This window comes from Diadema antillarum, unplaced genomic scaffold, assembly GCF_040938485.1.
Source record: "Diadema antillarum isolate AM-2024a unplaced genomic scaffold, OU_Dant_1.0 scf00000215, whole genome shotgun sequence".
Classification (NCBI taxonomy): Eukaryota; Metazoa; Echinodermata; class Echinoidea; order Diadematoida; family Diadematidae; genus Diadema; species Diadema antillarum.
In genome coordinates, this window is record NW_027271104.1 from 1,360,705 (window position 1) to 1,387,344 (window position 26,640).

The following is a 26,640-nucleotide window of genomic DNA, read 5'->3' on the forward strand; positions in this document are numbered from 1 at the left end:
CCTAAACACTACCCTGTCAATAGGGGAGAATCACGTCCACAATGGACAACCATAAAACTTCAAAATTCCAACAACTCTGAAACAGGTGGACCAACACATCCACAAATGACCAAATGTGAAACTAACTAGGGCAAAGCGCAGCCCCAACACCAAACAATCGAAAAAAATATTAATATCTCGAGTGATTGAAGTGGTTGCCCTGGACTGTGATTCAATCCCCTCCCATACCCCCCTCCGTATATAAGGTAATGCAAATCCCTTGGGCGTCCAGAGGTGGTTAAATTACCCCATTATACCAAATGTACCTACAGACAAATGTCCCTAGTATCCTGAACCGGATTCCCAATCTCATGTTTACTCCTGTGAATAAGTGCAATAAGAGACATATCCCCAAATTAACCACCAATAATAAGTGGAATAAGAGTAAAACAAAAATAAACACTACTGGAACCCATAATTATTATCCCCTAGAGCGTATACCGCCAGGCTCCTGCTGCCAGACTAGCGGTGTCCACACAGCCGGAGGGCGTTGTCCTTGGTGGCACAGATGACCAGTGCCATAGCCTCCTGCCTCACTTCCGCCACCCTTGCCGCAACTTCCCCTATGTATGCCTGGGTGTTGATGGGCACCTCACGGTCAGGGCTGAGGTGGGACGAATCAGTCTCCAATAGGAGCCGATTCAAAGGGACGCCCGCTAATGCCTTACGTTGATCGGTTCCCATACGGGAGACCGAGGCATTGTAGCTGAACTATGCATGGGGAAAAGCCTTTCTCCACGCTACTGCTTCAGTCGCGGTCAGCTGGCAGCAATAGATGGACCCGCTGGTGACGGAGCAATGCTTCTTGAGTGCTGCCCGTACCAGCCGGCTGCGTTGAGGAGTCCAGGTCCAGGAGTCCTTTCTGACTCTTGAAGGTCATGGGCGGACATGAAAAATCCAACCCCAGCTCTGAAATTGCACTCACCCGAGGGTAGCAGATGAGTGCCTGTGACGATCAAGAATCGATGCCGAAGCATTTGGGGCCTGCTTAGGGTGTATTCCCTCCGCCACCTTCCAACTGGAATCCACTGGGAAGACGATCTTGTTGAATTGCCGGGGATTGCAATAATTGAGGACACCCCCTACAACCTTCACTGGCACTCGGGTAGGCCTACCCGTTGACGCAAGGATCGCTCCGATGCCCTTGCGGCCAGACCGCGATTCCAGTCGGTCCAGGTGGAAATGGCTGTCGAAAGCCTGAGGCAGCTGTTTGACTGCTCCACCTGGACCCGGTGGCTGAACAGCCGGTCCGCCCTGGACTTCTGGATTTCCAGGGGCCTTCGGAGGCGGTGGTGGAGCCTGCAAAGTGGCGGCGTAGGTGGGAGTCCTAACGGATGCTGGCGGAGACTTTGCTGGAAGCCCAGCAACTCCAACCGCATCGGGGACCTGTTCCTTCCCCAGGACTCCCCCTTCAGGACCCACCGGTGGCAGAGGTGTGGAGGGACCAGCCGGATGGGGCTCACCGCCTGAGTTCCCCCCCCCCAGCTTCTGTGGATTGGGGGTAGGTTGCAGTTTCCATCCCCTCAACCACTCCCTCCATCTCAACTACCCCATCTGCGCTTGCCTCTGCACGGGGAGGTGATGTTCCCTGAGGTGCAGGCACTTCGCGGACAGCTAGGGGCTGTTGAGGGGGCTTCAGCTGGAGCTGCTGAGGGATGCCCTACCCCTGCTGGGTCCACGCTCGGCGAAGGAGGACGGGACGCGGTGGCTGGAAGGACTCTTTTCCTCCCGTAACCTGTGGCGGGCTCGCCCTCCTGTCCTACCTTCGGATCACCGAGGTGGTGAAATGCCTGGCGCTCCTCGGGTGTGAGTCGCGAGTACAAGAACGCCAGTACTCGCCAATGGGCTAATGCCGCCCATGATCCCAACGGCCTTAGCAGTATGGGCTGGGGGCAAGGCCATCCCATCTTCCGGGCTAGGGCGGAGATATCCTCCAACTCGTGCGTGGACACTACCCCGATGGGGTCCTCCCATGAAATGGGGGAGACTGTAGTGGGATTTGGTTTGGGGGATGGTTGGTCTTAACTTCTCTTCCTGTTGACTTTAATGCGCCTTGCAGACTGACAAAACCAGTGACCTCGTGAACGAGTTCGAGATCCATGATGCATATCTCACACACTTGCACTGCTTGTATACTGAGTTGTCCACAGTATACAAGCACTGCCTTCTAATGGACCCCTCAGTATTTTTCTCAGAAAATAATATTCATAATGCAACAATTTTTGTTTTAGATTATGTTTACATCCGTCCATGCTTTCAATTCCTAATCATTTTCAATCTTCACTTTGCGGTCAACCAATGTGTACTCGAGATCGTTTAAATGTAGTTCTCTTATGTACGTTTTGTGGAAGAACAACCCGAAATAAGTCTGAACTGAATGGGAAATAGTCCCTATATTCCTATACAATAATCGTATCGTACGTGTGTTTGCGAGTTATACTTGTATGTTTATGCGTGATGTATGGGAAGGAGGTTGGGGATGGGATTTATGTTTGCAGTGGATCATTTCTGTCATGCGCTAAGGTCTGACCAATTGAGAAACATCGATGCAAACTTTCATAGAGTAGAGCATTGCGAAAATCATCACCGGCGGAACGTTTTCAAAAGTGGGGGGGGGGGGGGCACTTCCAGGTTTCATGAGCTAACAAGCCAGTGAAAAAAAAAGGTCTTCAGCTAATCTTTCTCATTCCACTTCTGGGGTTCTTAAGTTCAGCTGACAAGCCCCCCTCCCCTCCCCCCTCCCCCCCCTCCCCCCTCCCCCCCCCCCAAAAAAAGAGAGAGAAACATAAAATTACCGCGCTCACACTTCAAGGATTCTAGCTATTTCTTTCGAGTGCCACTTACGCACTTCCGGAGTAAAAAAAAAAAGTAGCGGGGGGGGGGGGGGGCAAAGTGGTGACACCTTATGTATTCCTTTGTATGGTGAAAAAAGTCCCCCCCCCCTCTCCGTTCCGCCGGCCATAAAAATGTGCACAAATCAGAGTACATTGTCAAAGAGATTATCGGACCTTTGATGACGGGAAGAGACCATCTTGTGACTATAAATAACAAGGAAATATCGAAAATATTCCTGTATGTGACGTCAATATTAGTGAGCTAAGATTATTTTGTGTCGCAAAACAGGTTAGGGGTGCACGTCACCAGTTTGACACCCACAAATCATACAGCTCATGAGTTCGACACTGTATTATGCTAAGCAAACAAGGCTCACGAGATCGACACATCATGTTGTGATGCCAACTCATGCATGAGTTGTTTTTACCTATAGTGTCGAGTCTTGGGCTGTATGATGACTCGTGGGCTGTATGACTCATGGACTTCTTTCAATGTTGGACTCGTGAGTTGTGTGACTCGTGAAGGCCGGTCTCGTGTGATCATCATTTTCGAACTTTATTAAAAAGGAGCCGAAGTCCATTGTCAGATAGAGCAAAATAGAACATTTCCATTGATACCTCAGTTGTTGCATCGCAAGGAATAAGATGATTTATTATTAATTTCTTTGTTAAAGCACGTTTAATCGAAAGTATCTGAAATTGACAAGAGTGGATGAACTGGAGTTGAGATCAAACGATCAAACAGGGGATGGGTACAGCCAAAAATCATTTTACCCAAATGGAAAAAACACCAGTCACAATGAGGACACTAATTATTCTGTAATACATGAGTCAAAGTCCTTTGTGGCAGTGTACGGGGCAAACGGAATCCGAATAAAGTGCGGATGCCTATAGATTCCAATTTCTATCGAAACTAGCAAGTTTACAGAGTACTGACTGCTGGTGTGTGTGCGCGTCTCTCTCTCTCTCTCTCTCTCTCTCTCTCTCTGTCATAATACTGGTCAGCAACTTCAGTCTCAATATTTCAATCTGATAGAAATGGATAAATTGTTTTACGTGATCAGAAAAAAAAAATATCTATGACAAGTCATTAATTCTAAAAGCTTTCTGAGACCGCACAGTGAAAGAGGAAACTGGATGATACTTTAGACTTTAGATGGAATATAAATTGACAATTGTATCGGAAATAAAAGTAAATCAACAGAATAAACCTTTAAAAAACTAAACACAATATCCACCATATCCCCTCCATCGCCCTGAGCCCATACCCCACAATTCCGCTGACCCTGATGTGTGTATGGGTGATTGTGTGTGAGCGTGCGTAACGATGACAAAGTCAGGAGGACTGGGGCAGCTGCATAGAGACTGGGATAGGGGGGGGGGGGGGTAGGATTGGCCTAGTGTATTCTGAATGAAATGATGTTTCCATTATGTTTGCTTGACAAATACATTTTCATTTCAACTCTTATATTAAAACTGAGATGCATTTTTATCAGCGTTTTTATCATGAAATTGATCTTTGATTTCATTTCTACTGCCCAGTGGTACATACATTACATGTTCTACAAAATATCATGTTTACTTGCTTCAAAATCATGGGTATACCTTGCTGTTTTGTACAGAAATAACAGATTAGATCATTGTACCCAAATTATTTGAACAGAAATTAAATAAATACCACTGAAAAAAAGTGCGTATGTTTTGTTATAGTTATGGGTGTTGTTGTTGTTGTCGTTGTTGTTGTTGTTATTTTTGTTATTTTTATTGTTTTAAAGAGAGAGGGGGGGGGGAATCTGTTTCTACCTGAATGAGACTGCCCTCTGCGTTGAAAGTCAAAGCGTAGACAATGTAGGTCGGAATGATTGCAACGGGGACTAGAGCCAAGAGGAGCCCGACGGCTTGGGCCCAGTCGGGGAACGTGTACTCGTCCAGGCTTGCCGGGGTGTAAAATACAACGCTGAGGATCAATATCATCTGTTTAAAAAATGGTCATAGAGAATACAACAATGGAATAAAAATGTGAGTTTGACAAGTGGCTTGACAAACTACTTGTTTGATGGCTATGGCTATGGCTCTGTTATGGGCACTGCAGCGTTGCTTTGATGCAAACATAAGGGTCATCGCTGGACAGGTCATGAAAAACAAAGAGGATGTTACGCCTCTATTATAAGGCCTATATAGGGGGACAAGTAAAAGAAAAAAAAAACCCTTGAAAACAAGTCTGTACTGATGTTTTACTATAGCAAATTATTTACTTCCATGTCTGTGCGTCTATCTGCTTGATCTCTCTCTCTTATGTACACACACACACACACACACACACACATATATATATATATATATATATATATATACAATATATATATATATATATATATATATATATATACAATATATATATTATATATATATATATATATATATATATATATACATACTATATATACATATCTCAATTTGAGTGATTAGGCTACAGTTTTAAATAGAAAAAGTAAATTGATCGCCAACTTATAAAACGATGTTTCATTTGACTTCAACGAAAACGCCTAAAACAACAAAACAATTATGAGTATAACGATCAGCTTTAAAATATCGTTAAAGAATCAATAAAAGCTTGATTCTTTAAACGGAAACTTTCTTGTGTCTTCTATGTGCAAGTTTAGTTATGGGGCTGTTAAATGCACATTAAGATTTAGGATATACTGTCAACCTTGCCTAAGTCGAATCCATTTGGACTAGAGAATAGCTTCGCCTTAGAGAAATTTCTACCTTTACGAGGAATACAAATCAGAGGCATATATACCAGGTAAAGAGAAGAGGCTTGACAAGGCAATTATTTGACTAATATGCGAGGTCGACTTAAGCAAGGCTGAGTGAACTCATAATACGTCGCCAAGACAATTTCAGCTCGGCTATCACTAATGTGTAATTGTGACGGAGTGCAAAATTTTGAGAAAACATGAGTAACTCTCAAAATATCATGATAATCGAGTTTTCTAATCAAATTATAAACTTCTTTTCTTAACCTTAACGTTTAGATTTTAATGAAAGTCAACTTGAAGGAGGGATTAGAGTATACGTCGAAGTCTTCACATCTGAAAAACTAATACTCAGTGGCTTACGAGCATGGCGAGTGGAGACAAGACGGCCCAACAGAACTGGAAATAAACCCACACTGTGCTCCCCGTCATGGCCGCAATATCCCTGACGAACCGTTTCCGACCTGTACATTATTGATTACCATTATGTTGGAGAAAAATATACATAATCCGTGTCTGTCTTGAGCAATAATTCTTTAACTGACATGAACCAAAGGGTATGATTTACCTTCCTTATCTCCCACAAATAAGATGATGAATATAAGTATATCAATTAATGAGCATAATAAAGGACTAAACTAGTAAATTCAAATTGATAATTAGACATAATGGGTGATTACAGAACGTGACTTGCTAACTAATAAGAGTACATCAGGTGGTTGTTTGCGATGTTTTACAGTTTCGCAATGATTCGATATAAATTTGATTGCACATTCAAAAAAGCAATAAAAGCTTTTATCTACCACAAAATTATAAAAAATAAGCAACTTTTTTTTTTTACCGTAGACGTAGCTGATCATAAGTGCTGTGCATGAAGCAATGATGAAATTGGCATAGGAGGCCGTGAACCAGTCCATTAATGTCAATACATACAGTCCTCCCTTACACATAGAAAAGAAAAATATAACACAATGCAGCCAAGGGGTAATTAACCAGCACGATTCAACATCAATATCAACGAAACACTTTTGAAGGATTTATGCGAATTTCTGCGTTTTCTGAAGCACAAAGTTTGTAAAAATGAATCGCCTTATTTCACATTTTAGAAAGTGTTGATATCATGATCATCTCACTAAGTATACGTAGACTAATCACTAATACTAAACTATGAATCGGTCACTTTATACAATGATTAGTTATTTAATTACATGTTATTGGACAGCGTGAATAGTCTAATACATACGTGCAGATATCATGCACTATAAGCAGGGGCGTCACCAGCTCTTTTTTTCAAGAGGGGGGGGGGGGGGGTTGATGCGTTTATATTTCTGGTTCCACTTCCGAGTTTCATCAGCTAACAAGCAAAAGCAAAAAAACAAAACAAACAAACAATAACAATAAAAAAGGCCTTCGCGCAATCTTTTTATTTCACTTTCGGACCCTTTACCCGCGCGCATGCCAAGGAGCGAAGTGACCGAGCCCGTATGAGCGAGCGGGGGAGGGTCTGGATGGGGGGGGGGGGGGGGGGGGGTTCCACCTCCGAGACCATGGAGATATAAATTGTGAGTGCATACATGATAAGTGAAACTTTTATTTAGGATGTGAAGGGGGGGGGGGGTGCGTTCGCACCAACGCACACCTGGGTCCCCCGTGACGCCTATATAGGGTCGTATTACCCTTTTGCAAACGTCGCGAAATTTTGCCTGGTTGAAGAATAATGTCTCCTAATATAATCTATAAAATCTTACGGTATAGTACACCTCAAAGATTTTCATTTTTTAAATCATTTTTAAGAAATGAAATCTAACCATATGTCACTTGAGAATACGCTTCCCCTTTGTATCGAGAATAACGGTTGGGATTTGTTTGGGGTCCGAATAAATTCACTGGATATATAGTATTTCCCCTCTCAATTTTAAAGAAGTTTCATTGCCTGGTTGACGTACCTGCATGCATATTGGAATACCACAAACAAAGAGGGCTACACAAACTCCCATGGTAATAAATTTCTTGTATTTCTTTCTTGCGGCCGGCGACAATTCATCAGCTATAACGGTTCCAACAGCTTCAATACCACAGAACTGGGATGCAAAGAAAATGCAAAATATCATGGTGGATATAGTATTAGACATAATGAATAATCGTCAAAGAGTTTGCTTGCAAAAGAAAACAACTCAATATAATAATAATATTAAGAATAAGAATAACAATATCAATAATAATAATAATAATGATAATGATAATAGATAATGATAATAATAATGAGATTGAGAATAATAATGATCATAATAATAATGATAATAATAGAAATAATGATAATAATGAAAATAATAATAATAATTCAATTCAATTCAATTTTATTTATTCCACATGCTAAAAAGTATAAGAAACACACATACACGGACATAACATATTGCACATTACGTTTACATTGGAAACAAAAGGAATAATGCAAAAAGATATACTTAGCATAAATTATTTGGGAATTAAAAAAAAAAGACCATATAGGACTTATCAAGGCCGATTCCCTTAAAGATGAATAGGCTACAAATTGCAATCAGAAATATACATTTTAAGAGTAAATCTATACCAATAGAAATTACACACAAAATTGCAAGAAAGGACAAAATAAACACAAAACAAAACAAAACAAAACAAAACAAAACAAAACAAATAAGCAAATATCCCAAGAATTATTCAGCTGCACTTTGGATTAAAAGCATTATATATTTACGTTTAAAAGATAAAAATGTAGGATATTCTTTGATAATAGCAGGTAACTCATTTCTATGAAGATATATATTTTTGATAATAGTAATAATAAGAAGAAGAATAATGAAAAAAATGGCAGTTCACTTAAAAGAAAAAAAGTATTGTCAATATTAGATAGAGAACTGGAAAATCACTCGGAAAGCACAGATCTCCTCCAAGAAGCTCATTTCCACCCTATCATTAGTCATACATTCATTACAATAGCATTTGCGTTACGCGATACCTTGACCATAGAAAAAAAAAAATTAATCCCTTTACTGCCGACCAACCTCTGTCGACTTTCTGGCCACAGCTCAACGACTCCGAGAGTCACAAAAGCAAGCGCGCCATCTAGCGTTCATGAGTAGACAATAAAAAAAAATCTTCTTTTAGATCCTCCTCCCTACCAAGATTTAATCATCTGATCCTTGTTTCATTATCAGTTTTCCCTCTAAATTTCATATCGATCTGTTAATAAGTTTCTTAGTTATTTCGTAAACAGAAAAACAAAACAAAACAGATAAACAGACCGATGCCGGTAAAGACATAACCTCCTTGGCAGAGATAAACATAAAATGTTTTCAATGACATTGCACTCATTATCTATGAAGATATATGTTTTTGAAGACATATCAATCGAAGTTATTATGTTGATTATTATCAACATTTATTTCATTTCAATATTATTACTCTCGTTGTTTTCAACAGATTATATTTCAAATATTTCAATTTCATAAAGCTGGATGTATCTGTTTTTGCGTTTGTAATATATTTTGTTGTTGTTTTAAAGAAAGAAAGAAGAGGGAGAGAAAGAATATATATTCGCGATGTGGTAAGTCACCCAAATTGTATAGACTGGACTGGACTTCTCATTGAACTCCTGTGATGTTTCATCTTGCTAAGTATTATCAATATGTTAATGTTTGTGCTTGTTACGTGAGTCTTTTATGGTATTATGCCTATTCAGTAATTAAATTGCAGTCACGTAATTAAAATGTTGTCCATCATCATTCGATGTTTAGTTGACAATGCCGCTTTATCAGATTGGATGTGTTATGGTGTGTGCGTGTACACACGTTTTGAGTGCATGTTATGTAGTACATGACGATGTCATCGAACCTGATGCGAATCGCACGCTGTAAGTGTATACGCTGTAACTTCAATCAGTACATTATAAAAGCACACGTGAGTAAACGCGGCACATCCTTTGATCATGCGATGCAGGAAACCACAACTATGGGCAATGGGGAAAACATTGTCTAGAGTCAACTCGGTGCTATTCTGGTCTGTCGATGCAAGCAATGAATCGTATTTTATGTTCTCGTCATTAGTCCAAAGCATCACGAAAGTATTTAATTTTCACACCATCAAAATGATAAGACGGAGCTGTTATACACCTGCCAAGGGTTTGATAGTGCATCTTAAATTGATAAGGAGCAAACACACGAGTCGTAAATAAGCCGACTTTGATGCTGAACCGCGGTAAGTCTTATCACTGGGTCTCTGACACTTTTACCCAGTTCATTCCTGGTTTCAAAATGCGAAACGCTGTGCTTGGATTGTTCGTTGTTATAGAATTTACGGACGTCAGATGCTTGAGGTCAGATTCACATGGGTATTTAGAAATGCAATTTGGTAGAACGGTCAGATGTAAACTTAGGTGATAATAACAGACCTATTAAGGTAATAGACATAGGCCTAAAGGTGAAATATAAGGTAATAGAGGGTGGGCCTACCAGGTGAAACTCCTCTATCGTGATAACGTAATTAAGACTAGAGAGGGACGACAAAGTCATTTACGTAAAATACTTGGATTGACAAACTGAAATTTTGACATTTGGCGTTTCTCTCTGCGATATTTTTACCTGTTACAATATTATAAGTTTGGTGTTCCACCTCTAGGTGAACATGTTTATCTGACAATGTCATGATTACATTCATTCATTCATTCATTCATTCATTCATTCATTCATTCATTCATTCATGTTTTATTTTCATTTCCAAACGATATAGATGGGTAGGCCTAATACAAATGCCAAAATGATGATATATTCTTGTATCATAATAATGCCACTTAATCAGTAAAAATACATATTGTTTCATTAAAGAACTTAATGGAAATGAAAATTGAAAAAAAAAACCATGATTCTTTAACCCATGAATAGGAAATATGGTTAAAACTCTCAGGTCATAGCTTTCATCGTTATAAATTTTAAACAAACCTGAAATGAAAATGACAATCTATTTTTAATTTGGACCCACCTGACTATCAAGTCCAAGAGTGACTATCATAAAGAAGAACAAGAACGACCAGAGCTGTGGAAGGGGTAGTCGAGACAGGGCTTCCGGGTATACCACGAAGGCTAGTCCTGGTCCTGTTGTGTTGTTCCACCATCGCAGCAGCAAGAGTCAGTGCAGGAAAAAAAAATGTTGCAAACAACGCATGACACATCAACTCCCTCTAGAAACTTTAAGGGGAAGGTTCCCAAACATCCAAATATGGATCCAGCGAATGCTGACTCGGGGGTCACTCAGTAAGTGCGAGGAAACTGCTCGAAAGTAACAAAGTTTGCAGGTGTTGGTTATTATTATTATTCAATTTGCCGCCCTGGTTGTGATTCACAATGATGAAAGGAATTCAAAACAAAATGGACTTTAGAGGTAAGTTTTGCACTGAATCTTAATTCTAATGATGCTAATAATAACCACTATAAAATTGTAGTGGCATCACAAAGATTTGTATCATTACTATGACAATAGTAATGATGATTACTCCGTTAATGTCCTTGTACAAAGTTAATTAAAATTGATTGTTTTCTTGTTTTCTTCTACTCTCTCCTATATTTCAACGACTAGATACAACTTATCACTAACCCCTATGTTTTCTCTCCCTTCCTTTCAAAAATCAGCTTTGTGTATAGTTTTTAAACAGACAATAATAATGGAACAGAGTCTATATGAATAGAAAGGAAGTTGAACAAAATAATTTCGTTTTGTTCTCTTTTTTTTTTGTTCTCTCTAATTATCGTAAAAAATGTTTCTTTCAGTTAAAAAAAAAGGACAGCTATTGAAATAGAATCTTTAATCATGAAAAATACCCAACAAATTCGAAATACAACACACATTTTGACTGACAGGGAGGATTGCGATGATTTCTGATGTAACCTTCATAATGGTGATTATAATGATTATCTTTTTTCCTTCTTCTTTGCTTCCATTTACTGTGTTACACATGGGTCATTTTCAAGTTGAAGTTTCTGCATCGTTTTTCGACAGAACACATCAAAAATCATGAAATGAAATGAAATGAAATGAAGTGAAATGAAATGAAATGAGATGAAATGAAATGAGATTTATTTACCAAACAAACATACATCGTCAACAAAGTCACAACAATTAGTAGTTGAGATATAGTTTGGCAAAAAAGAACTGGCAATAGCGTGCAGGCTAGACGAGGCCAGTCCTTTCAATGATATACTAGTAGATTATAATGATGGTAACATGGTTCTCTTCAGTGTTGGCACTGTTCTACAGGGCCCTCTCATTCTTAATACCATTTATAGTGTTGCCAGGTACCCACACACGGGTTTAAAGGGATAAATACAGGTGGGTAAAAACATCTTGTACAAGGACATCAGCACTGGGCTGGATTCGAACTCGGGACCTCCGATTGGGAGTCGGGAGTCTCATTCACTATGCCACAGTGACCCACAAAATCGAAAATATTGAACAATAATGATTCTGCCTTTAATCAGTTTTGTTCTCTTACCGTCGTCAACGACATCTGGGACTTTTTGTCCGCTGTCGTGAGCCATGAAACCAAGCACGGAGAAAACGACGAAGCCAGCGAACAGGCTGGTGGCGCTATTGATGAGAGAGACAGTAATGGCGTCCCTGCGGCAAGGATGGAAGAAGTCTTAAAATGCGATATTGATGTAAACTGATAAACATTGTTTGTACATACTTGACTTCCGCTGTTTCAATGCATCATCGGAAAATAGCAATTTAGTGTCTAATAACAGACAACAAATAGTAACTTAGATATTCCTTGCTACCTATGAACCGATCAGTATCTTTTGAATAAGTATTTTTTGTATGCACATGTAGATATAACTAATAATACCTCAAAGGATATAATATCGTAATGCAAGTATGCTTTTCAGGGGAGGATCCGGGGAATTCCTTAAAGGGGGGGGGGGGGGGGCTCAAACAATATTTCTGGTGCTACTTCCGGGTTTCATCTTTTTTTTTTCTTTTCATCTCTTTTGCTTTAACAACAAATAAAGAGGGGGCCGGTGCGCCCCCTCTGGATCCGCCACTGCTTTTAATACTTATGTCAGTTTAGACATTGAGCCACAAACATTATAACTAAATTACTTACAATCGTTTCCAGTACAACACTATAGGTTTGAAAGTCTCGGTCTTTAGCAATTTGCACTTATTTTTTAATCCAGTCCGATTTTGTGAATTTTGCAAATGAGATCAAAAGGAGATGAAGGGGGAAACTTGTACGTGACAACAAACATACCTGTAACAATTGTTCCTAAACTTATTGTAGCTGGTCAAAGTGATGCTGGTCCCAGATGCTATGCCAGTTGAATAAAAGACCTGGACAGCCGCATCCTTCCATGTCTATAGAGCGAGCACGAAAGAACAAAATATCAATGAACCCCAAAACAGGATCAGACTACAGACCAATCAAAATGTTTTTTCATTGGCAAATATTGGGGATGATACAGATGTATGGAACTCTCTACCACTGTCACACACACACACACACACACACACACATGTATGTATATTATATATATATATATATATATATATATACTCAGCAAAATAAAGAAAGTAAACATTTTTTCAAGTTTACATTTCTCATAGAATTTTTCTCTAAATGTTAATCTATTGTATACCATATTGAAGATAATTTAATTGACTATCAGCCTGGTAGGTCAATAAAAAAGGGAATTTACGCATGAGTAAATACCTTTGTTTATCTCTTCCAAGGCACGGAAGTAAAAATTGCTAAAATGAACATTCATTTATGCGTAAATACTCTTCAGGTACTTCCATGAAAGAATAAGAAACAAAAGACAAATCTAACATCATAAAAAAACATGAATTCAGTTGCAAATATATACCTATGAGTTCTGATATATATTTGAAGCCCAAAATATCAATTCAGGCTAAAAATAATTGATAAATATCAAGGATTTTCTGTCAAATGCAAATTCAAATGAAATGAGAGAAAGTGCAATATTGACAAAAATGGTGGGATTATGAATTGATTTCTCAAATTAGGAAAATTGTAAATTAAATTTGGTTCTTGAATTTGTCTCATAAATTCTTAAATAACTAAATTGAATGAACAAAATAAAGATATTCTGTTCATTACATCATCTTTGTGCCCTTATTCCCTATGTAATTTGAGGTTTGAGTTGTCAGAAAACTCTTACTTTCCCCCTTAAGTTTCCCACTTTGATTTTGTTTGACGTTATAAAGAGATAAAGAGAACGAAAACTTACTTTTGCTATTTCATTCATGTCTCTCATTGTGTTAAACTGGTCTTTGGTTATCATTGTTATCTCAAAGGGCATTTGCAAATGAAGGACAATATGTCAATTTTTGCAATTTTTACTTTTGTGCCTTGGAGAACAAAAACGAATGTGTTCACTCATGCGTAAAGTTTCGATTTTAATATTGACCTACAAGGTTGATAGCCAATTAAATTATCTTTAATATGGTATATAATACATTGATTTTCATCGAAATCTTCTATGAAAATTTTGAACTCAAATTGTGTTTACTTTCTTTTTTGCTGAGTGTACATATATAATATAATCACATACATATATTCATGTTTTCACAGAAGAGAGACTTTGGGTGGTCTCAAAGGGCTTGGTTTATTTTATTTTTTCATGACTCGTAGCCAAAGCAAAACAACAACAACAACAACAACAACAAAACTTGCAAGTGAAAGTCGAAGGCTTTGCAACATTGGAGAAGTATTCACTGAATCAAGAAGTAAGTTCATTTGAGTGCATGCCAGTATAAAAATGATATATGTTATTTCTTATATTTTCAAAACACAATGAGGCATTGTAGGAAGTCAAATATTATAAGTCATGAGTTTGTTTTTCTTACTCTTACATATTACACCATGCAAGCATTTTCATTGACCTACCTCAAGTGCAATCCCCATTCCGATAGGTATAAGGTTGATGATTTTTTCAGTTTTGCTTAGATAAAACGATATGATGTATAGCATACTAAATTTAGATTTGATATAAAGTGTACTTTAACCATAAAGGTTTCGCAACTACAGTTCTATACAACCACTATAGTATATACTATATGTACTTATGTATAAATAAATATATATATATATATATATATATATATATATAACGTATTAATAGATTTATTATTCTAAATGTATCACATTGATACATTAATCTATGAAGATAATCATTTTTCAAGGCCTGCGGTAAACCCTAATCACATGTCCTGCAATCTGGATCAGGTTCAACTATGTGCACTGAAGGAACTAATATGAACAGTGCAGGTTGAATGCATCGTCATTGATATTGCAGAACATTGATTGTTACTGCATGGTTCTTGAGACTAGCTTCTTTGCATAATAGCATTGTTAAACAGCAGATTCACAGCCTGAAGAGACGAATGGTCTAAGCTAGGACACTCACATCGACATCAAGGAGTTTCTCGAAGCGTGGAGTTATGTAGTAGGACACGCCGGTGCCTGCACCTGGCAGAGTAACGCCTCGAAAGAAAAGGATGAGTAACACCACATACGGGAAAACCGCCGTAAAGTAGACCACCTGATTGAAACACCAATTTATGATAACATTTACATTTCGAATTGACTGTAACCGAAGTCATTGTTCCTTGAAAACATGGAAAAGTTTAAACTTTCTTTCAAGTAACTTTCTTATTGCATGTTTGAATGTGCTGCCATTTTTTATACTGTGCTAACGTGACTTAAAGATACTGCTTACTATTGGGAGCAGTGCTTAAAAAAGATGTTCGAGTTATCATATTTAATGCATAAGGGTATAAGTATGCTGTATCCTAAAACATCCTACCATATAAAAATTTCGCAATTAAGCCTAAGAATATAAGGGGATATCACTATTTTTCTTAATAAATGACTAGTTTATTGCAGCTGTTCTTCACATTCACATTTTATAAATTTAACCATGCTAAACATTGACTATACTGATTAACAATTTTACATCGGTTGTTTCTATCCCTAACTCACATTTTAATACTATTTTGAAGCAGTAAAGCTGAGTTTTTGTTTCACCTTCAAATGGTAAATAATGCCTTTAAATGCTAGTGGGTTGTGAGAACGCGAAGGGGCATCTATAACCTTAACCAAATTGATGTCTATTATGGCAGGCGGTTCGAAGCGAACACTAATGTCATTTACGACGGTTTTGTTTGAAATATTTCATTTACCTTTCCTGTGGACTTGAAACCTTTGATGACGCACAGATAGATGACCACAGATGTTGCCAAGAAGGCGCCAAACATTTCCCAGTTCATTGACCCCATCTCACCAATGCCGTCCGAAAGATTATGAACGCGATTTCTGAAATTTTAAAGCCGACATATCACTATGTACAACTTGTCCTTTTCCTCAACCCTTGTACATATTGAGATAAAACAAGTCAAAAATGAAGTTCATCAAGGATTTCGGCAAACATGGAATGATAAGAGGGCATCATTTCTCACCCTTCCTTCGGCATTAAAGGAGACCTCCGGATGATTTTCAGATTTTTACATTTGAACAACCATAAGTTAGTTTTACTGAGGACAGAGTTTCAGAATTTGTGACAATTGGGATGAAGAATAAGGATATTTTCAAAATTTAGAACAAATTGCAATGAACAAGGATGATGACATGGCAGAGTCACCATAAGAATGCATGATTTGGTGCTCAAGGAAGCAGAACAAATGAAGAAGGCATGCATAGATTATACACAGGTGAACTCGCAAGCAAGCGGTATTGTAATGAAATTACACTGCTACATTTCTGAAATATGTGAACCTCCTATGTCATCATCCTTGTTCAGTGTAAATTGTTTGGTATTTTTCAAAGTATTGTTTCTCTGCTCAAGAACCAGAATAGATTCCACAAACCTATACATATAGTTGTCGATTTATGTACTACATGATATGAAATTATGAAAATCGTCTGGAATGTCCCTTTAAGTTCCGGATCTATACATAAATCTTAAGCCACGAATGATTATTAGCCTATAGGAAGGACGGAATTAGATATTGAAAGAAACAGTATTCTTCACTCGGGCGGATGGAATTGTTGAAGGTCCTGTTCACGAGGCTGGAATCGAAGCAGTCGGCCGAGTTCCAAGGGTTGTCGCACGTCGACCACGGGAGCGTCTCCATACAAGACGCCCCCATGTATAGTAGAGCGCCCATGCCACAATGACGGCGTAATAAATTGATGTCGTGAAGTTAACCAGTATCATGCTCATTCCGAGACCTATACCCCAAAATCCCGGAATTTTAAATAATGTATGAACAATCTTTAAAAAGAATAATATCAAATGAAAGAAGGAAAAAATCACAAATGAGATTCTGAATTTGGTGAAGCATACACATGCATCCAAAGCAAGGCCACTATGAAAATATTGTATATATCTCCATCTTGAATTCAAATGACTTTATTTCAATCAAAGCAATAATTATGCATAACGTTTACATGAGTACATAATATTCTAAGGAACTTTGAATCACATAAGCTTCAACAAAACATGGATACAATGATGATATCATCTTGTTTTTAGATATATAAACAAGTAAGCAAAACAGTTTTGATTTTTGTCTTATAAGACACGGCCTCCTGGTTTCTTCTATTTCTTACTCTTAACACACACATACATTGCACACGCTCATTTTTTTCAACAGTATCTACAAAACATACTAAGATGATACTTGAGAGTGCATGTTTGATAAGCAAGTGGTTATCATATCGATGGCTTTATCTTACTCTTTACCTCGAAAAATCGGGGACATGCTGTAGCATCCGACGCAACCAAGGCTGGGAAACTGACTGAGGGAGTACTCCATGATTAGAAGAGGAATCCCCGCGATGAAGAGGAAGATGAAATAGGGAATAAGGAATGCTCCTGTATTTGAATTAAAGTTCAGAGGTCATTCAGTTAGTCCCTGGTCTCTTTTTATTTCACTGACTTCAGTTTTCAACTCGAGAATAGACCGGGTCTCTGATAAACATTATTTGAGCATAAGCTTTGATGATGTCTAAGATGGGACCATGTTTCACCAGAAGGAACACCATGGTTATAGTGGATAGGGAACCAAATTTTGAAAGAAAATGTCTGGGATTCGAATCTTGCTCGGTTCTTCCATTTTCGAACAGTAAATCGCTAGACCCCCCCCCCCCCCCTCCTTGTCTCTAGAGACTCTGCCCTTGGCAAGTAAGACTATAATGATAAATCATTTGCGAAAGATATTCACAGAAATAGAAGGATGAAAAATTGAACTCTTTCATATCAATGATTTAGTACTCATCAGAAAAAGATAAGCAACAATTGAATAACAAGGTGAATATCTGTTTTTGTTGACAGGTAATAATCATTTTTATTCATGAGTGATTTAAATGATTATTTATTGTAAAGGAAAGTCAATAAACTGCACTCATGTAATGAATAACAATTCATTCATCCACCGAACTGTCCACAGACCTATTGAGACCAGTAGCTGATCCAAGAGGTGTCGCACCCGGTGCGCCCCTTGATTTTCTTGTTAAAACAAAGGAAAAAGAAAAAGTGGAAGGGAACGTGCGCAGCCCCTTTAATTTTGTAAAAGGTCCCCTCCCCCCCCCCTTTTCACGGAATTCCTGGATCCGTCCCTGGAGACTTACATGTGTGTGAAAACAATGCTGAAATGATTCGCATACTGTCTATAACTGATGATCATCTACACCATATGAAATGCCGTCCCCTTTGATCACTTTCGTTATTTCAGCAGTTTATTCCCGTGACACGTTTTGTTTGTTCTACAAGTAGTTGTTTTGAACATCTGCCAAATCTTATGCTAAAGTACCATAAAATTTATATTGGAAAACGATATCGCTAAAGAGTTCAACTCGGTTCAAATTTCATCACCCCACAAAAATATCGGGACACCTCTTATTTTGGACTAAATAGACGTATATATTGCATTATATCAGGCACTTGTTTAAGATTAGATATCAATTTTATGACAGCGTCCTAACTTTAACCCACTGCATGTCATATTAATATCTTCTCTGGGTTTATATGTTGAATATGTGCAGATTATTTTGACTCATTGGCAAAGGAAAAAAAAAAGATTAAGGGTGTTTTTTCTCAAAAATCAAAGACAATCAATGAAAATGGCAAACACTGGTTTATGATTTAGGGTTTATGATGTAGATTTATGACCAGGGAAAGGTGTAGTTGGAGAACACGATATAGACCTATTAATCTCCTAGAAAAAAAAAAGGTGCAGTCTTGTAGTTGTAGATACCGGGGTTACTATACGTACTTGTGATGTGGCAGTCAAGTTCACCTTGCCATTGATATTGGTTTATTCATTACATGCAGATAATCTCAATCGATTCTTAATTTTGAACAATCCTTACAGAGAGACACGACAAGTATGGAATCCAGTATCGATAAGCCTAAGCTTTTGTTTGTGTGTAAATAATTTTTGTAGTGGTCCTACAGCTTTGTACGGCCACATTTTGAAATCAGTATAAAGGGCCTATGTGTATAGGCCCTATATTCATTCTTATGCCATCATTCTCTTACAATTATCATTCGAGTTGAAACCACGTAAATATATGGACAATATTGACAGTAAAGAAGACTGGCAGAGGAGAGGGAAAGAGGAAAACTGACAAAATTATTATAGTCATCAGCTCGATTCATATGCTTATACAGGTCTGAATCTTTACGTGCCCAAAATTAACCAGAAGGAAAGCATGCATACACAATTGAAAATTACACAACATGACTGTTAAAGAAGATTTTGATTAACAACAAAAAAAGCGTTAAAGTATAGTGAGATAAAACGAGTGGTAGAAGTTTCATAGAAACTCAAACTTAAAATCAAACAGTTGAATTGTAAATTGGAATAGTGATATTAAGTACATGGTTTGAAATAACATGTTTCAGTGATACTTGTTGAATAAACACATGCATATTGAAATGCAACTCTCCCACTACACTCTATATAGGTATAACTTAAGTCATGTTTGTATGTTTGGTTTTCTTTTTAGTTGATAATATCGACCAAATGGGAGGGAAGAGTATAGTTGCTAACATATTTATTATCATTATTGTTTGATAGATACTTTATTTTCTGCAAATCAATATACATAAGTTACATAATCATGAAAATGCAGGAAATATACAAAGTAAATTAAACGCAAAGTCGTTTGACTTGCATAAACCACGATACATACTAAGTACATAATCATGAACACGTAGGACATATGTAAAGTAAATTTAACACAGTCTTTTGACTTGCATAAACAACGATATGAAAGAAATTTAATATACAGTATGCATGTCTATGCAGCAGTGATAAGAATAACATTTATAGTTAAGAAACGATTATGCAGAGGGCCACCATTATAAGCATTGCTTGAAAAGATGGCCGGCCCGAGGAAAAGATAAGGACGTACTAAATTCGTAACAATATAAATTCTGCTGCGAAGGTAGCAGGGGAAAATAAACTCTGGTGTGTGATGGTGGTGGTGGTGAATGTGTGTGCAGGTGCTTGAGGGTGCACAATAGCAGATAGGCTGGAATTTAGAATAGTGAAATTGGTTTACTGAAAGAGGGGACGATATGCGCTGTTGCTATCAGGAGACCAACATTAGTTACAGATTTATATAAGTTATTTGTTTTTAGTTCATATTTGAAATATACTGTAATAAAATGTACTTCTTTAAGTTTGCTTTAAATGAAAACAAGGAGGCACACTGTTTCAACTCCTCAGGAAGAGTGTTCCATGTATCCGGACCTTGATGTCTAATCGACTTTTGAGCAAGTAAAAGCTTTGGATTACTTAAGTGAAAATCATGGGAACGACGGGTAGGGTATGAGTGAATATGGTCATTGGTTACTAGGGTATTATGAAAAAATGGTAATGCATTTCGAGTGTGTTTATACATAAATATGGCAGTTAGGTATAAATGTATATCATGGGCCTTCAAAGTTTTTAGGCGATAAAATATGGGGTCAGTGTGAGCCAAAAAATGTGAATGTGTGCATATACGAAGAGCCTTTTTCTGGAGAAGAAAAATTGTGTTCAATTTTGTTTTGCTACTGTTGCCCCATACAATATTACAGTACATTACATATGGTAAAAATAAAGTGTTGTATAACATAATTAAAGTTTGATCATTAATCAAATATTTTATTCTTCTTAAAACACCAGTTGCTTTAGATATTGCTGTTGTAATATTCTGAACATGAGTATTCCAAGTTAGATTGCTATCTAGGGTTACTCCTAGGAACTTGGTTGAATGTTTCTCAGCAATGTTTATATCATCAATAAAAATACTTTGAGGAAGGGTGGGTTGGGATTGCAACGTATGAAAGTGTATAAAACATGTCTTATCAATATTCAATGAAAGCTTATTACTTCTAAACCACTTCGAGATGTTGCTTAATTCCGTATTTAATGTGTCAACCAGTGTTACAATGTCCTTGTGGGAATAAAAAACATTGGTGTCGTCTGCAAATAAGATGAAATTTAAACGAGGAGAGGAGTTGATAATATCATTGATATAAATCAAAAAGAGTAGGGGCCCAAGGATAGATCCCTGAGGGACACCGCATGACACGTTTGAATATGTTGAGTGAGTGAATTTAAATACAACATATTGTTTTCGATGACTTAGATAACTTCTGAACCACGACAGAGTAATCCCTCTCACACCATAGTTATATAATTTTTCAAGTAAAATATCATGATCAATAGTGTCAAACGCTTTACTAAGGTCCATAAAAACTCCAATTATGTGCTCCTTTTTAGAAAGCGCATCAATAATATTATCAACAGATTTAATTATAGCATAATCGGTAGAAAATCCTTTCCGAAAACCAAACTGATTCGCATTTAGTATTTCATTTTCAATCATGAACGAGTGGAGACGCTTGTAAACTACTTTTTCTAAAATTTTCGATATTGCAGGTAACAATGAAATGGGTCTATAATTTTTCACCATTAAGGGATCTTCTCTTTTATGAATGGGGATAACTTTGGCCGTTTTGAAGGAGTCTGGATAATTTCCGTTGAGTAGGGATAGATTGAATATATGGGTGAGAGGGGCTGCTAGGGGGTAAATTATTTTTTTCAACAAATTCACACTTAAATTATCAGACCCACAGGATTTACTACATTTCAAAAATCGAACAGTATCAATAATTTCCGATTCATTAATTGGAGTAAAAAACAAAGAATTTTGATTACTTTCAAATAAATAATCTTTATAATTCTTTGTATCATTTGCAGGAGTAGATGCTGCTAAAGAAGGACCAACATTAACAAAAAAATTGTTAAAAATATTTGCAATTTGGTCAGGATTAGTAATAACATTATCGTTATGAGTAATGCTGTCAGGACATTCCGTAGGTTTCTTTTTGAGTATTTCATTAACAGTCCGCCAAAGAGCACTTTTATCATCCTTATTAGATTCGAGTTTATTTGAAATATATGATTTACGTGAGACTCGAATCAAGGTAGTTAATTTATTTCTATATGTTTTATACCTTTTCACATTTTCAGGAGTAGGTTTTCTCAAAGATATTTTATAAAGACGGTTTCGAGTGAGAATGGAACGTATAAGGCCTTGAGTAATCCAGGGTTGCCGAGCTTTTTTCCTTCCTTTTCTTTTGGGAGTTAAAGGAATGTGCTTATCACAATAATCTAATAATTTTTGTAAGAAAATTTCATAAGAAGAATTAACATCTTGGAGTTCAAAGACGTCATTCCATTGTTCTTCAAATAAATCTTGATTCAATGAATCAATATTATGTGGCGTTACATTTCTATGCATTTTCAAATATTGTTTGGGTTGGTGACGTATTGGGGTTGTTACAGATTTATCATTTATCATAAAAATTGGTAGGTGATCGGATATATCTGAGTAAATAATGCCGTTCGTACAGGTTTCCGTTATTACGTTAGACATTATGTTATCTATTAATGTTTTGCTATGTGTGGTGTTATTTATTCTGGTAGGTTTATTGATGTGGGGATGCATTGAATTGGAAAATAATATGTCGTGGAAATGGGTAGGTTCCAATAAATCTATATTGTAATCTCCCATCAAGAAAATGGATTTTCTCTCTCCAAAGATTTCATTAACACAATGGTCGAAGTTATCAAAAAAAGATTGAATGTCATTTTGTGGAGGACGGTAAATAGTACCAACTATGATATTTTTTTCATTTTCATTTAGGATTTCAATAAATAAACTTTCTGCTTCCTGAATACACAAATCAGTTCGAATTTTAAATTCAATTTGATTATTGACGTACATGGCAACCCCACCTCCTTTGCCATACTTTCTATCATTACGAATAAAATTGTAATTTTCAATGCCAAATAGGTCCGGGGAATTGGTGTGCAACCATGTCTCGGTAACTCCTATGACGGAAAATGGGAAATCATTGAGGGAACTTAAAAATAATTCAAATATTTCAAAATTTTTATTTAAACTTCTTATATTAAAATGAATTAAACTGAAATTAGCACAAATCTGATTTGCGGTATTGAAAGGAAATTGACTGTTAAATTCGTTGATAGTGAAATATTGGCTTGTGTGGTTCACTAGCTGTTGGTCATCTATTCCAAAATCAAAATCCATTTACAATGAGTGACATTATGTGATAACTGCATATCGTGGTGCAACGTGGAGTGCAGTGCATATCGTATGCACGGGGTGTATACGATGAGGTGCATCGGTGCGTGGTGTGCTGTAACAAACTATAAAGGAGTAATTGAAACGAAATACTTAGAGCCAGAGTCAACATGATTACGTTACTACTAGTAGTCATAAAAAACAACAACAAACAAACAGGGGAACTTAGCTATAAATCTGCGTATAAATACACATTTAACTATTATTCACCTCATTGAGTCCTCAATGCAAACTCTACCAAAACTCCTGCACTGGATTTACTATCATAAGAATAGAACATAAAATCTGGTTCACCTGTAACACACAAATGGAGCTCTTTGATAAGGGGTGTGCAACGTTGAAATGCGGTTATTTCAGATCATCCTGTATAATAATTGCTTTCGCAATTACACCGCATGCATACCAACCATTGACATTTTCTAAAGTTTCCGCTTTCGATGTAGTGCAGGTGTCTAGTCCAACATACAAAGCGTCACTTGTAGTAGTTTGTAAAATGAATCACCGGTTGTCTGTTGACCTGTGAAGAGGCCTACACTTAACATATTAAGGGTTAGTGACACTCCGGAGCACACCGCAGGGCCAACACGGTCAACCACCGGACCCCCCCCCCCTCCACATGGTTTTATACCATATGAAAGGAGCGGAAGGGGGCCCGGCAGCCAACCACGCCGACCCCACAATGCACCCCAATGTGCACCATACCTTGACAATATATTACATCAGTAGAGGAAAAAGAAAAAGAAATATTTGGTTGCTATGCGCTGAATAAACTGAAGCACCATCACTTCGGCAGTTGACAGGAGAAATGCGGACATGCGTTAAACAGTACATAATGGATGGGCCTCCGCATTGCTAACGACTGTAACAGTATGTACGGATTGAAGTTGGGGTCGGATAAAAGACCGATTTGATTCTGCAATACACCCTACGACTATCAAACTTTGCCTCGTAAAACAAGAGAAAGAAAAAAGAATACAGACTTTACCATCTACTACGCAAACAGTTCGGAGATATTCAACATAGAAACTGTTCGCAAACAGTTTGGAGATATTCAACATAGAAACTGTAGTTCATAAATACACCCGATTGTATGATGTAGTAATCAATAATGTGAATGGATACAATAGCGAGAAGTTATAAAAAAACGCCGAACTGTGCCGTTGTTTAATTTTGTTTTGTTTTCAGTCTTGTCTTTGGGGCGACAGTAGTATCAACACATATGCTAGGTTAAGTTCACTAAACCGAGCGTCATACTAAAATTATCTATTTAAAACCTAATCACTGAATAAAATGTGATACCAATCGACCGGGGCTCAAGCTCTATTGCGGATATAGATAACCTGTCGACCAGTGTTTACTAAATACCTTAAAGAGGCAAAAATGTGTCCGATACCTGCCCGTACTGACTCAATACTACGTATACCAAATTTTTCATACTGAATTGACTGCTTAGCAACAAGAAAGATAATGGCAGTCGGAGTTTTTCTAATACATATTCAGATCGAGGTGTTAATCGTGCAACATCTGGTAGACAGAAATTACCTCTTGGTATTTGTGCAAAAAGTTAGAATGAGCGCATTGACCGCAGTGACTCAGTACTGTGTATGCTACATCTATGATACTCAAAGGACTGCCTATATAATCACAATTATGTTATATGTATGCGAATAAAGTGCAACACAAAAACCCGCACAGAAAAAAAAATGGTGACAAGAATTTATTTTGTAAAAATGAATGACTTGGTAAATTATATCACATTATTATGAATCACAATTCAGTGAGCTCATATGAACTCTGAACTACCATAACTTTCTAATTTGAAGATATTTGCATTTGAAGAGGATTATAAGATAAAGGCTTGTTTCTCTGGTAGTCTTATTGTGCTCTATTAATTTTGTCACAGACAATTTGGACATAGTGCTGAAAATTGCACTAAATGAGATTTGATTCATACCTATTAATTAATTCCTGTGCACCCGACACACTTTCACCATATCTGAGGTAGTGAAATCGGTATACATATATAACTAGGGGCGGATCCAGGAATTCCGTAAAGGGGAGGCGCCTTTGCCAAAATAAAGGGGGGCACGCACCCCCTCCCATTTTTTCTTTGTATTTCTTTTGTTTTAACCAAAAGTGAAGAGGGGGCGCGAGCCCGGTGCACCCTCCTCTGGATCCACCACTGTAAATCTGATACTAACCTCCTCCGTTCTTGTAGCACAGATATGGGAATCGCCACACGTTTCCCAAGCCCACACAATATCCCACAGCGGTGAGAAGGAATTCCAGCTTGTGGCTCCATTGATCTCTCTTCTCCTCGCTCTTCCCCTCGTTCGTCTCGACTTGGTCTTTCTGTACGTCTGACTTGTTCTCTCCCATCGCTTAAACCTCGAAGTTTATCTCTATGCTGATCGCAGGGAGAAAGTTAACATATAATAGAAAAAAAAGATTTGTTTTATTTCTTTTATTTACCAAGATCGCAGAAACATGCAATAAACAGGCGGTAAAGGACTTCATTTTAATCTTAATGAAGGTTTTCCCGCCCAATTTAATCAGGCTTGCATTCGATTTAACAATGCGGTCATTCAGGTTCAAGTGAATTTGAATTATCATCGAGATCAACATTCAAAAAGGTAATTACTAGTTCATTCAGTAATTTCATCAGCATACGATTTCATTAGTTTCTCTAACGTGTCTAATAAAGGTGTAAAAGGGGCGTTCAAATTAAAAATGCACGTGCAGCGCATTCAAATTCATATTAACACCGCCTTGAAGAGCGTTAAGGAATTCAAATTCACGATAAGGCAAACATTTTACAACATATAATAGTATGGGCAGGTGATTTTCGTTGTTGCTTTCTATATTCTTTGTAGTTACTCATCTTCTTGAATATGCAAACTTAATGTAACTTGAAATGGCACTCTTGCCTCATATAGCTAATATCTCGTATTTAACCTCACTTTCAAACACATACGACTTTAGTCGCTGCTATAGAGTACAGGGTATTCATGGACATCTCGAATACGGACAAAATTAGTGGGTGAAGCATTTGACAACCAAGAAGTTCACCGGCGATGTAACCCTTTGATGAAACAAGTCTATCTACGGCTTAGCCAATTGTGGCAATTTATGATATGGACACGGGGGAAGTAATGAATGGAATAAAAATGTACATAATACGGATTCGGACGTAACGATATTCTGGGATTTGGCCATTTCTTAAATGTTACATCCATGCTGTTAGGGATAAATTGAAAGTGGAAAACAGATCAGCAGGAAAGAAATACATATA

General features: G+C 37.5%; 1 pseudogene; it reads right to left on the minus strand.

Annotated features, from left to right (window-relative positions):
- Positions 1–501: 501 nt before the first annotated feature.
- Positions 502–25,727, minus strand: LOC139724460 (sodium- and chloride-dependent GABA transporter 1-like; annotated as a pseudogene).
- Between the last annotated feature and the right edge of the window lie 913 nt (positions 25,728–26,640).